This window comes from Heterodontus francisci, chromosome 32 (genome assembly GCF_036365525.1).
Source record: "Heterodontus francisci isolate sHetFra1 chromosome 32, sHetFra1.hap1, whole genome shotgun sequence".
Classification (NCBI taxonomy): Eukaryota; Metazoa; Chordata; class Chondrichthyes; order Heterodontiformes; family Heterodontidae; genus Heterodontus; species Heterodontus francisci.
In genome coordinates, this window is record NC_090402.1 from 51,530,851 (window position 1) to 51,544,401 (window position 13,551).

General features: G+C 52.2%; 1 protein-coding gene across 4 annotated transcripts in view; it reads left to right on the forward strand.

The window, feature by feature from the left end:
- grin1a (glutamate receptor, ionotropic, N-methyl D-aspartate 1a) overlaps positions 1–13,551 on the forward strand; it is a 447,138-nt gene that overhangs the window by 110,206 nt on the left and 323,381 nt on the right. The window lies entirely within an intron of this gene.

Here is a 13,551-nt window from a genome sequence, read left to right on the forward strand (position 1 = left end):
CCTCTCCCAGCCTCCCCCTTCCCAACACCTCTTACCTCCCACACTCCCCCATCTCCTAACCCCCAACATCCCACCCCCCTCTATCTCCCACCCTCCTTACCACCTCTGCCATCTCCCACAACCCCTTACCTCCCCCTCTCCCTAACTCCTTCCTTTTCCTCACCTCCCACTCTCTTGCCATGTTTGACTTTTTCAGACAGGGCAGGGTTCAGTTGACTGTCCTTGTCCTCCTGCCCACCTTCATCTGACTGTCCCACTGCCTCCTTGGGGCAGACCATCACATTTGGCCAAGCAAGTGCAACAAAGAATGGCTGGGTGAAGTGTTAATGCCCGCTGTATGAAGGGTTAACGGGTGAAGAGTTAATGGGTGAAGGGTTAATGGGTGAATGGTTAATGGATGAAGGGTTAATGCCGGCTGGGTGAAGGGTTAACGGGTGAAGGGTTAATGGATGAAGGGTTAATGCCGGCTGGGTGAAGGGTTAACGGGTGAAGGGTTAATGGATGAAGGGTTAATGCCGGCTGGGTGAAGGGTTAATGGATGAAGGGTTAATGGATGAAGGGTTAATGCCGGCTGGGTGAAGGGTTAATGGATGAAGGGTTAATGGATGAAGGGTTAATGCTTGCTAAGTGAAGGGTTAATGGGTTAATGCCGGCTGGGTGAAGGGTTAATGGGTGAAGGGTTAATGCTTGCTAAGTGAAGGGTTAATGCCGGCTGGGTGAAGGGTTAATGGGTGAAGGGTTAATGCTTGCTAAGTGAAGGGTTAATGGGTTAATGCCGGCTGGGTGAAGGGTTAGTGGGTGAAGGGTTAATGGGTGAAGGGTTAATAGGTGAAGGGTTAACGCCGGCTGAGTGAAGGGTTATTCGATGAAGGGTTAATGCTGGCTGGGTGAAGGGTTAATGGTGAAGGGTTAATCAAGGGTTAATGCTGGCTGGATGACGGGTTAATGGGTGAAGGGCTGGTCATTCAGCTGGGTAAGGGCGTGACGAGAGCAATCTGTTTAGGATTGAAGAGTCTGTGAAGGTTAAAATTTGTGTTCTTCCATGTCATGGTTTGTTAGCAGTTCGTGGTCTGCATGAGTGAAAGGTCAGTTGTCAAACAGGGTGAGAGGTTAGTTGTTGGGTTAGTTTAGGACTTAATGGCCTGGCATGGTTTCAGGTGGATTCGGGTTTAGTTATCAATCTGGGTAAGGAGACCGGCTGCCTAATGGATCAGTTATCAGTCTGGATTAGTGATTGCTAGTCTGGCTGTGCTGGAAGTTAGTGGTCCAACAAGGTAAGGCGTGGTTAACTTAATTAGGGATTTTCTAGCTGGCTATTTAATAATCAGGTTGGGTTGAGAGGTTAGCCAAGATTAACCCTTCACCCATTAACCTTTCACAATGCCAGCAGTGGTAAGAGGCTCGTGGTCAGGCTGGGGTGAGATGTTTGGTCCGGATGGAGTGAGGAGTTAGTGATCCGGACGGAGTGAGGGATTAGTGATCCGGAGTGAGGGATTAGTGATCCGGATGGAGTAGGATGACAGTTATTCAGATGGAGTGAAGGGCAGTGATCCAGATTGAATGATGGGTCTGTGATCTGGATGTAATGTGTGGCTAGTGATCCGGATGGGATGTATGACTCCCGAGACTATCCCCCTAGTTCTGGACTCTCCACAGACAGGGGAAACTACCTTTGTGTGTAGCTTGTCAATCCCCTCAGAATCTGACATGTTACGATGAGATCACCTCTTATTCTTAATTAACCCCAGAGAGTAGAGGCCCAGTGTACTCACCTCTCATCATAGGACAACCCTATCATCCCAAGAATCAATCTAGTGAACTTTTGCTGCACTGCCGCTAAGGCAAGTATATCCTTCCTTAGATAAGGAGACCAAACTGTACACAGTACTGCATGTATGGTCTTAACGAAGCCCTGTACAATTGGAGCAAGACTTGCTTACTCTTTTCTCCAACCTTCTTCCAATAAAGGCCAACATGCCATTTGCCTTTCCAATTGTTTCTTATAAATGCATGCTAACTTTTTGTGTTTATTGTACACAAAAAACCCAAATTTTTCTGAGCACCAACATTTAAAAGTTTCTTCCTGTTTAAAAATATTCTAATTTTCTATTCTTCCTACCAAAGTGAATAACCCCACACTTCCACACATTATACTCCATCTGCTACCTTGTTGCTCACTCAGTTAACCTGTCTATAAGTCTTTGCAGCCTCTTGTGTCCTCCTCAAAGTTTACATTCCCACCGAGCTATGTATCATCAGCAAACTTGGATATATTACTCTCCGTCTCTTCATCTAAGTCATTAATATAAACTGTAAATAATTGAGGCTTCAGCTCTGATCCTTGCAGCACTCCACCAGTCACCGCCTTGCCAACTTTAAAATGCCCCTTTTATTCCTAATCTCTGCTCCCTTTCTGTTAACCGATCTCCCATCCAGCTAATATTACCCCAACTCCATGAGCCCTTATCTTACGTAATAACCATTTATATGGCACATTATCGAATGCCTTTTGGAAATGCAAATATACTACATCCACTGGTTCCCCTTTATCTACCTGGCTAAACTTCAAAAACCCTGAAAATTCTTTAATAAATTTGTCAAGTACAATCTCCCTTTCCTAAAAGCATGTTGACTCTGCTTAATCATGTTATGTTTTTCCAAGTGCATTGTTAAGACTTCCTCAATAATAGATAGCAGCATTTCCCAATGGCTGATATCAGGCTAACTGGCCTGTTTTCTCTCTCCCTCCTTTCTTGAATAACAGCGTTACATTTGCTAACTTCAAATCCGCTGGGACCGTTCTAGAATGCAGGGAATTTTGGAAAATCATAGCCAGCACATCCATTATCTCTGCAGCCACCTGTTTTAGAACCCCAGGGGGTCCTGGGGATTTGTCAACTTTTAGTCCCACTTATTTCCATAATACTTTTCTGCTATTGATCTTAATTACTTTGAGTTCCTCACTCTCAACAGCCCCTTCATTCCCCACTATTTTCGGATGTGTTTTGTGTCATCTACTGTGAAGACAGTTACAAAATATTTGTTTAACGTTTCTACCATTTCTTTATTCTGTGTTATAATTTCTCCTGAATCAGCCGCTCAGGAAACAATGTTTACTTTTGCTACTCTCTTCCTTTTTACATACTTGTAGAAGCTGTTTTTATACTTCTCGCCAGTTTATTCTCATTCTATTTATTCCCATTTTATTAGTTTTTGGTTGTCCTTTGTTAGTTTCTCAAACTCTTCCAATCCTCGGACTTACTCCTTGGCAATATTATAAGCTTCTTCTTTTAACCTAATACTACCCTTGCTTCTTTAGTCAGCCACGATGGATCTCTTTTCCCGTGGAATTTGTGTTCCTCAAGAAATTTCCATTGAGAATTTTGGATTTTTTTTTAATGCTTGTCACCGCTTATCTACCTCCATGTCTTTTAATCTATTTTCACAATCAACCTTAGCCAACTCACCACTCACACCTCTGTAATTAGCTTTATTTAAGTTTACGACCCTTGTTTCAGAGCTAAGTATGTCACTCTCAAACTTAATGTGAAATTCTATCATTATTATCACTCTGCCCATAGGATCTTTTACTATGAGATTATTAATTAACTATAGCTCATTGCACAATAGAAGATGTAAAATAGCTTTATCCCTGCTTGGTTCCACGGCATATTGTTCTCGGGAACTATCTTGAATGCATTCCGCGAACTCGTCCTCCGGACCAGCCTTTGGCAATTTTTTTTGTCCAGTTGATAAGAAAATTAATGTCCAGATGATTGAGGAGTTGGTGATCCCAATAGAGCGAAGGATTAATGATCTGGATGGAGTGAAGGATCAGTGATTTGCTTGTATTTATTTATTTATGTAGAGATACAGCACTGAAACAGGCCCTTCGGCCCACCAAGTCTGTGCCAACCAACAACCACCCATTTATACTAACCCTACAGTAATCCCATTTTCCCTATCACCTACCTACACTAGGGGCAATTTACAATGGCCAATTTACCTATCACATGCAAGACTTTGGCTGTGGGAGGAAACCGGAGCCACCCAGTGAAAACCCACGCAGTCACAGGAAGAACTTGCAAACCCCACACAGGCAGTACCCAGAACCAAACCCGGGTCGCTGGAGCTGTGAGGCTGGGGTGCTAACGACTGCGCCACTGTGCCGCTCCTAGTGAGGAATGTGATCTGATTGGAGTGGGGATGTAGTGATCCGGATGGAGTGAGGGATCAGTGATCCGGATGGAGTGAGCGATGTGATCTGGTTGGAGTGGAAATGCAGTGATCTGGATGGAGTGAGGGATTTGGTGACATGGATGGAGTGAGGGATTTGGTGATCCGCATGGAGTGAGGGATTTGGTGATATGGATGGAGTGAGGGATTTGGTGATATGGATGGAGTGCGGGAATTGGTGATCCGGATGGAGTGAGGGGTTAGTGACCGGATGGAGTGAGGGGTTAGTGATATGGATGGAGTGAGGGGTTAGTGATCCGGATGGAGTGAGGGAATAGTGACCGGATGGATTGAGGGGTTAGTGATCCGGATGGAGTGAGGGGTTAGTGATATGGATGGAGTGAGGGGTTAGTGATCCGGATGGAGTGAGGGAATAGTGACCGGATGGAGTGAGGGATTAGTGATCCGGATGGAGTGAGGGATTAGTGACCGGATGGAGTGAGGGGTTAGTGATCCGGATGGAGTGAGGGATTAGTGATCCGGATGGAGTGAGGGATTAGTGACCGGATGGAGTGTGGGGTTAGTGATCCGGATGGAGTGAGGGATTAGTGATCCGGATGAAGTGAGGGGTTAGTGATCCGGATGGAGTGAGGGGTTAGTGACCAGATGGAGTGAGGGGTGAGTGATCCGGATGGAGTGAGGGGTTAGTGATCCGGATGGAGTGAGGGGTTAGTGACCGGATGGAGTGAGGGGTTAGTGATCCGATAGGAGTGAGGGGTTAGTGATCCGGATGGAATGAGATGTTAGGGACCGGATGGAGTGAGGGGTCAGTGATCCGGATGGAGTGAGGGGTTAGTGACCAGATGGAGTGAGGGGTGAGTGACTGGATGGAGTGAGGGGTTAGTGATCCGGATGGAGTGAGGGGTTAGTGACCGGATGGAGTGAGGGGTTAGTGATCCGGATGGAGTGAGGGGTTAGTGACCGGATGGAATGAGGTGTTAGGGACCGGATGGAGTGAGGGGTTCGTGATCCGGATGGAGTGAGGGGTTAGTGACCAGATGGAGTGAGGGGTTAGGGACTGGATGGAGTGACGGGTTAGTGATCCGGATGGAGTGAGGGGTTCGTGACCGGATGGAGTGAGGGGTTAGTGACTGGATGGAGTGAGGGGTTAGTGATCCGGATGGAGTGAGGGGTTAGTCACCGGATGAAGTGAGGGGTTAGTGACCGGATGGAGTGAGGGGTTAGTGATCCGGATGGAGTGAGGGGTTAGTGACCGGATGAAGTGAGGGGTTAGTGATCCGGATGGAGTGAGGGGTTTGTGACCGGATGGAGTGAGGGGTTAGTGACCGGATGGAGTGAGGGGTTAGTGACCGGATGGAGTGAGGGGTTAGTGACCGGATGGAATGAGGTGTAAGGGACCGGATGGAGTGAGGGGTTCGTGATCCGGATGGAGTGAGGGGTTACTAACCGGATGGAGTGAGGGGTTACTGACCGGATGGAGTGAGGGGTTAGTGATCCGGATGGAATGAGGTGTTAGGGACCGGATGGAGTGAGGGGTTAGTGATCCGGATGGAGTGAGGGATTAGTGACCGGATGGAGTGTGGGGTTAGTGATCCGGATGGAGTGAGGGATTAGTGATCCGGATGGAGTGAGGGATTAGTGACCGGATGGAGTGTGGGGTTAGTGATCCGGATGGAGTGAGGGATTAGTGATCCGGATGAAGTGAGGGGTTAGTGATCCGGATGGAGTGAGGGGTTAGTGACCAGATGGAGTGAGGGGTGAGTGATCCGGATGGAGTGAGGGGTTAGTGATCCGGATGGAGTGAGGGAATAGTGACCGGATGGAGTGAGGGATTAGTGATCCGGATGGAGTGAGGGATTAGTGACCGGATGGAGTGAGGGGTTAGTGATCCGGATGGAGTGAGGGATTAGTGATCCGGATGGAGTGAGGGATTAGTGACCGGATGGAGTGTGGGGTTAGTGATCCGGATGGAGTGAGGGATTAGTGATCCGGATGAAGTGAGGGGTTAGTGATCCGGATGGAGTGAGGGGTTAGTGACCAGATGGAGTGAGGGGTGAGTGATCCGGATGGAGTGAGGGGTTAGTGATCCGGATGGAGTGAGGGGTTAGTGACCGGATGGAGTGAGGGGTTAGTGATCCGATAGGAGTGAGGGGTTAGTGATCCGGATGGAATGAGATGTTAGGGACCGGATGGAGTGAGGGGTCAGTGATCCGGATGGAGTGAGGGGTTAGTGACCAGATGGAGTGAGGGGTGAGTGACTGGATGGAGTGAGGGGTTAGTGATCCGGATGGAGTGAGGGGTTAGTGACCGGATGGAGTGAGGGGTTAGTGATCCGGATGGAGTGAGGGGTTAGTGACCGGATGGAATGAGGTGTTAGGGACCGGATGGAGTGAGGGGTTCGTGATCCGGATGGAGTGAGGGGTTAGTGACCAGATGGAGTGAGGGGTTAGTGACTGGATGGAGTGAGGGGTTAGTGATCCGGATGGAGTGAGGGATTAGTGACCGGATGGAGTGAGGGGTGAGTGACTGGATGGAGTGAGGGGTTAGTGATCCAGATGGAGTGAGGGGTTAGTGACCGGATGGAATGAGGTGTTAGGGACCGGATGGAGTGAGGGGTTCGTGATCCGGATGGAGTGAGGGGTTAGTGACCAGATGGAGTGAGGGGTTAGGGACTGGATGGAGTGACGGGTTAGTGATCCGGATGGAGTGAGGGGTTCGTGACCGGATGGAGTGAGGGGTTAGTGACTGGATGGAGTGAGGGGTTAGTGATCCGGATGGAGTGAGGGGTTAGTCACCGGATGAAGTGAGGGGTTAGTGACCGGATGGAGTGAGGGGTTAGTGATCCGGATGGAGTGAGGGGTTAGTGACCGGATGAAGTGAGGGGTTAGTGATCCGGATGGAGTGAGGGGTTCGTGACCGGATGGAGTGAGGGGTTAGTGACCGGATGGAGTGAGGGGTTAGTGACCGGATGGAGTGAGGGGTTACTGACCGGATGGAATGAGGTGTAAGGGACCGGATGGAGTGAGGGGTTCGTGATCCGGATGGAGTGAGGGGTTACTGACCGGATGGAGTGAGGGGTTACTGACCGGATGGAGTGAGGGGTTAGTGATCCGGATGGAATGAGGTGTTAGGGACCGGATGGAGTGAGGGGTTAGTGATCCGGATGGAATGAGGTGTAAGGGACCGGATGGAGTGAGGGGTTACTGACCGGATGGAGTGAGGGGTTAGTGATCCGGATGGAATGAGGTGTTAGGGACCGGATGGAGTGAGGGGCTAGTGATCCGGATGGAGTGAGGGGTTAGAGACAGGATGGAGTGAGGGGTTAGTGATCCGGATGGAGTGAGGGGTTAGGGACCGGATGGAGTGAGGGGTTAGGGACCGGATGGAGTGAGGAGTTAGTGATCCGGATGGAGTGAGGTGTTAGGGACCGGATGGAGTGAGGGGTTAGTGATCCGGATGGAGTGAGGGGTTAGTGATCCGGATGGAGTGAGGTGTTAGGGACCGGATGGAGTGAGGGGTTAGTGATCCGGATGGAGTGAGGGGTTAGTGACCGGATGGAGTGAGGGGTTAGTGATCCGGATGGAGTGAGGGATTAGTGATCCGGATGGAGTGAGGGATTAGTGACCGGATGGAGTGTGGGGTTAGTGATCCGGATGGAGTGAGGGATTAGTGATCCGGATGAAGTGAGGGGTTAGTGATCCGGATGGAGTGAGGGGTTAGTGACCAGATGGAGTGAGGGGTGAGTGATCCGGATGGAGTGAGGGGTTAGTGATCCGGATGGAGTGAGGGGTTAGTGACCGGATGGAGTGAGGGGTTAGTGATCCGATTGGAGTGAGGGGTTAGTGATCCGGATGGAATGAGATGTTAGGGACCGGATGGAGTGAGGGGTCAGTGATCCGGATGGAGTGAGGGGTTAGTGACCAGATGGAGTGAGGGGTGAGTGACTGGATGGAGTGAGGGGTTAGTGATCCGGATGGAGTGAGGGGTTAGTGACCGGATGGAGTGAGGGGTTAGTGATCCGGATGGAGTGAGGGGTTAGTGACCGGATGGAATGAGGTGTTAGGGACCGGATGGAGTGAGGGGTTCGTGATCCGGATGGAGTGAGGGGTTAGTGACCAGATGGAGTGAGGGGTTAGTGACTGGATGGAGTGAGGGGTTAGTGATCCGGATGGAGTGAGGGATTAGTGACCGGATGGAGTGAGGGGTGAGTGACTGGATGGAGTGAGGGGTTAGTGATCCAGATGGAGTGAGGGGTTAGTGACCGGATGGAGTGAGGGGTTAGTGATCCGGATGGAGTGAGGGGTTAGTGACCGGATGGAATGAGGTGTTAGGGACCGGATGGAGTGAGGGGTTCGTGATCCGGATGGAGTGAGGGGTTAGTGACCAGATGGAGTGAGGGGTTAGGGACTGGATGGAGTGACGGGTTAGTGATCCGGATGGAGTGAGGGGTTCGTGACCGGATGGAGTGAGGGGTTAGTGACTGGATGGAGTGAGGGGTTAGTGATCCGGATGGAGTGAGGGGTTAGTCACCGGATGAAGTGAGGGGTTAGTGACCGGATGGAGTGAGGGGTTAGTGATCCGGATGGAGTGAGGGGTTAGTGACCGGATGAAGTGAGGGGTTAGTGATCCGGATGGAGTGAGGGGTTCGTGACCGGATGGAGTGAGGGGTTAGTGACCGGATGGAGTGAGGGGTTAGTGACCGGATGGAGTGAGGGGTTAGTGACCGGATGGAATGAGGTGTAAGGGACCGGATGGAGTGAGGGGTTCGTGATCCGGATGGAGTGAGGGGTTACTGACCGGATGGAGTGAGGGGTTACTGACCGGATGGAGTGAGGGGTTAGTGATCCGCATGGAATGAGGTGTTAGGGACCGGATGGAGTGAGGGGTTAGTGATCCGGATGGAATGAGGTGTAAGGGACCGGATGGAGTGAGGGGTTACTGACCGGATGGAGTGAGGGGTTAGTGATCCGGATGGAATGAGGTGTTAGGGACCGGATGGAGTGAGGGGCTAGTGATCCGGATGGAGTGAGGGGTTAGAGACAGGATGGAGTGAGGGGTTAGTGATCCGGATGGAGTGAGGGGTTAGGGACCGGATGGAGTGAGGGGTTAGGGACCGGATGGAGTGAGGGGTTAGTGATCCGGATGGAGTGAGGTGTTAGGGACCGGATGGAGTGAGGGGTTAGTGATCCGGATGGAGTGAGGGGTTAGTGATCCGGATGGAGTGAGGTGTTAGGGACCGGATGGAGTGAGGGGTTAGTGATCCGGATGGAGTGAGGGGTTAGTGACCGGATGGAGTGAGGGGTTAGTGATCCGGATGGAGAGAGGTGTTAGGGACCGGATTGAGTGAGGGGTTAGTGATCCGGATGGAGTGAGGGGTTAGTGACCGGATGGAGTGAGAGGTTAGTGATCCGGATGGAGTGAGGTGTTGGGGACCGGATGGAGTGAGGGGTTAGTGATCCGGAAGGAGTGAGGTGTTAGGGACCGGATGGAGTGAGGGGTTAGTGATCCGGATGGAGTGAGGGGTTAGTGACCGGATGGAGTGAGGGGTTAATGATCCGGATGGAGTGAGGTGTTAGGGACCGGATTGAGTGAGGGGTTAGTGATCCGGATGGAGTGAGGGGTTAGTGACCGGATGGAGTGAGAGGTTAGTCATCCGGATGGAGTGAGGTGTTGGGGACCGGATGGAGTGAGGCGTTAGTGATCCGGATGGAGTGAGGGGTTAGTGACTGGATGGAGTGAGGGGTTCGTGATCCGGATGGAGTGAGGGGTTAGTGACCGGATGGAATGAGGGGTTAGTGATCCGGATGGAATGAGCTGTTCGGGACCGGATGGAATGAGGGGTTAGTGATCCGGATGGAGTGAGGGGTTACTGACCGGATGGAGTGAGGGGTTACTAACCGGATGGAGTGAGGGGTTAGTGATCCGGATGGAGTGAGGGGTTAGTGATATGGATGGAGTGAGGGGTTAGTGATCCGGATGGAGTGAGGGAATAGTGACCGGATGGAGTGAGGGATTAGTGATCCGGATGGAGTGAGGGATTAGTGACCGGATGGAGTGAGGGGTTAGTGATCCGGATGGAGTGAGGGATTAGTGATCTGGATGGAGTGAGGGATTAGTGACCGGATGGAGTGTGGGGTTAGTGATCCGGATGGAGTGAGGGATTAGTGATCCGGATGAAGTGAGGGGTTAGTGATCCGGATGGAGTGAGGGGTTAGTGACCAGATGGAGTGAGGGGTGAGTGATCCGGATGGAGTGAGGGGTTAGTGATCCGGATTGAGTGAGGGGTTAGTGACCGGATGGAGCGAGGGGTTCGTGATCCGGATGGAGTGAGGGGTTAGTGATCCGGATGGAATGAGATGTTAGGGACCGGATGGAGTGAGGGGTCAGTGATCCGGATGGAGTGAGGGGTTAGTGACCAGATGGAGTGAGGGGTGAGTGACTGGATGGAGTGAGGGGTTAGTGATCCGGATGGAGTGAGGGGTTAGTGACCGGATGGAGTGAGGGGTTAATGATCCGGATGGAGTGAGGGGTTAGTGACCGGATGGAATGAGGTGTTAGGGACCGGATGGAGTGAGGGGTTCGTGATCCGGATGGAGTGAGGTGTTAGTGACCAGATGGAGTGAGGGGTTAGTGACTGGATGGAGTGAGGGGTTAGTGATCCGGATGAGTGAGGGATTAGTGACCGGATGGAGTGTGGGGTTAGTGATCCGGATGGAGTGAGGGGTCAGTGATCCGGATGGAGTGAGGGGTTAGTGACCAGATGGAGTGAGGGGTGAGTGACTGGATGGAGTGAGGGGTTAGTGATCCGGATGGAGTGAGGGGTTAGTGACCGGATGGAGTGAGGGGTTAGTGATCCGGATGGAGTGAGGGGTTAGTGACCGGATGGAATGAGGTGTTAGGGACCGGATGGAGTGAGGGGTTCGTGATCCGGATGGAGTGAGGGGTTAGTGACCAGATGGAGTGAGGGGTTAGTGACTGGATGGAGTGAGGGGTTAGTGATCCGGATGGAGTGAGGGGTTCGTGACCGGATGGAGTGAGGGGTTAGTGACTGGATGGAGTGAGGGGTTAGTGATCCGGATGGAGTGAGGGGTTAGTCACCGGATGAAGTGAGGGGTTAGTGACCGGATGGAGTGAGGGGTTAGTGATCCGGATGGAGTGAGGGGTTAGTGACCGGATGAAGTGAGGGGTTAGTGATCCGGATGGAGTGAGGGGTTCGTGACCAGATGGAGTGAGGGGTTAGTGACCGGATGGAGTGAGGGGTTAGTGACCGGATGGAATGAGGTGTAAGGGACCGGATGGAGTGAGGGGTTCGTGATCCGGATGGAGTGAGGGGTTACTGACCGGATGGAGTGAGGGGTTACTGACCGGATGGAGTGAGGGGTTAGTGATCCGGATGGAATGAGGTGTTAGGGACCGGATGGAGTGAGGGGTTAGTGATCCGGATTGAATGAGGTGTAAGGGACCGGATGGAGTGAGGGGTTACTGACCGGATGGAGTGAGGGGTTAGTGACCGGATGGAGTGAGGGGTTAGTGACCGGATGGAGTGAGGGGTTCGTGACCGGATGGAATGAGGTGTTAGGGACCGGATGGAGTGAGGGGTTCGTGATCCGGCTGGAGTGAGGGGTTAGTGACCAGATGGAGTGAGGGGTTAGTGACTGGATGGAGTGAGGGGTTAGTGATCCGGATGGAGTGAGGGGTTCGTGACCGGATGGAGTGAGGGGTTAGTGACTGGATGGAGTGAGGGGTTAGTGATCCGGATGGAGTGAGGGGTTAATCACCGGATGAAGTGAGGGGTTAGTGACCGGATGGAGTGAGGGGTTAGTGATCCGGATGGAGTGAGGGGTTAGTGACCGGATGAAGTGAGGGGTTAGTGATCCGGATGGAGTGAGGGGTTCGTGACCGGATGGAGTGAGGGGTTAGTGACCGGATGGAGCGAGGGGTTAGTGACCGGATGGAATGAGGTGTAAGGGACCGGATGGAGTGAGGGGTTCGTGATCCGGATGGAGTGAGGGGTTACTGACCGGATGGAGTGAGGGGTTACTGACCGGATGGAGTGAGGGGTTAGTGATCCGGATGGAATGAGGTGTTAGGGACCGGATGGAGTGAGGGGTTAGTGATCCGGATGGAATGAGGTGTAAGGGACCGGATGGAGTGAGGGGTTACTGACCGGATGGAGTGAGGGGTTAGTGACCGGATGGAGTGAGGGGTTAGTGATCCGGATGGAATGAGGTGTAAGGGACCGGATGGAGTGAGGGGTTACTGACCGGATGGAGTGAGGGGTTAGTGATCCGGATGGAATGAGGTGTTAGGGACCGGATGGAGTGAGGGGCTAGTGATCCGGATGGAGTGAGGGGTTAGAGACAGAATGGAGTGAGGGGTTAGTGATCCGGATGGAGTGAGGGGTTAGGGACCGGATGGAGTGAGGGGTTAGGGACCGGATGGAGTGAGGGGTTAGTGATCCGGATGGAGTGAGGTGTTAGGGACCGGATGGAGTGAGGGGTTAGTGATCCGGATGGAGTGAGGGGTTAGTGATCCGGATGGAATGAGGGGTTAGTGATCCGGATGGAGTGAGGTGTTAGGGACCGGATTGAGTGAGGGGTTAGTGATCCGGATGGAGTGAGGGGTTAGTGACCGGATGGAATGAGAGGTTATTGATCCGGATGGAGTGAGGTGTTGGGGACCGGATGGAGTGAGGGGTTAGTGATCCGGATGGAGTGAGGGGTTAGTGACCGGATGGAGTGAGGGGTTAATGATCCGGATGGAGTGAGGTGTTAGGGACCGGATTGAGTGAGGGGTTAGTGATCCGGATGGAGTGAGGGGTTAGTGACCAGATGGAGTGAGAGGTTAGTCATCCGGATGGAGTGTGGTGTTAGGGACCGGATGGAGTGAGGCGTTAGTGATCCGGATGGAGTGAGGGGTTAGTGATCCGGATGGAGTGAGGGGTTAGTGACCAGATGGAGTGAGAGGTTAGTCATCCGGATGGAGTGTGGTGTTAGGGACCGGATGGAGTGAGGGGTTAGTGATCCGGATGGAGTGAGGGGTTAGTGACCGGATGGAATGAGAGGTTATTGATCCGGATGGAGTGAGGTGTTGGGGACCGGATGGAGTGAGGGGTTAGTGATCCGGATGGAGTGAGGGGTTAGTGACCGGATGGAGTGAGGGGTTAATGATCCGGATGGAGTGAGGTGTTAGGGACCGGATTGAGTGAGGGGTTAGTGATCCGGATGGAGTGAGGGGTTAGTGACCAGATGGAGTGAGAGGTTAGTCATCCGGATGGAGTGTGGTGTTAGGGACCGGATGGAGTGAGGCGTTAGTGATCCGGATGGAGTGAGGTGTTAGGGACCGGATGGAGTG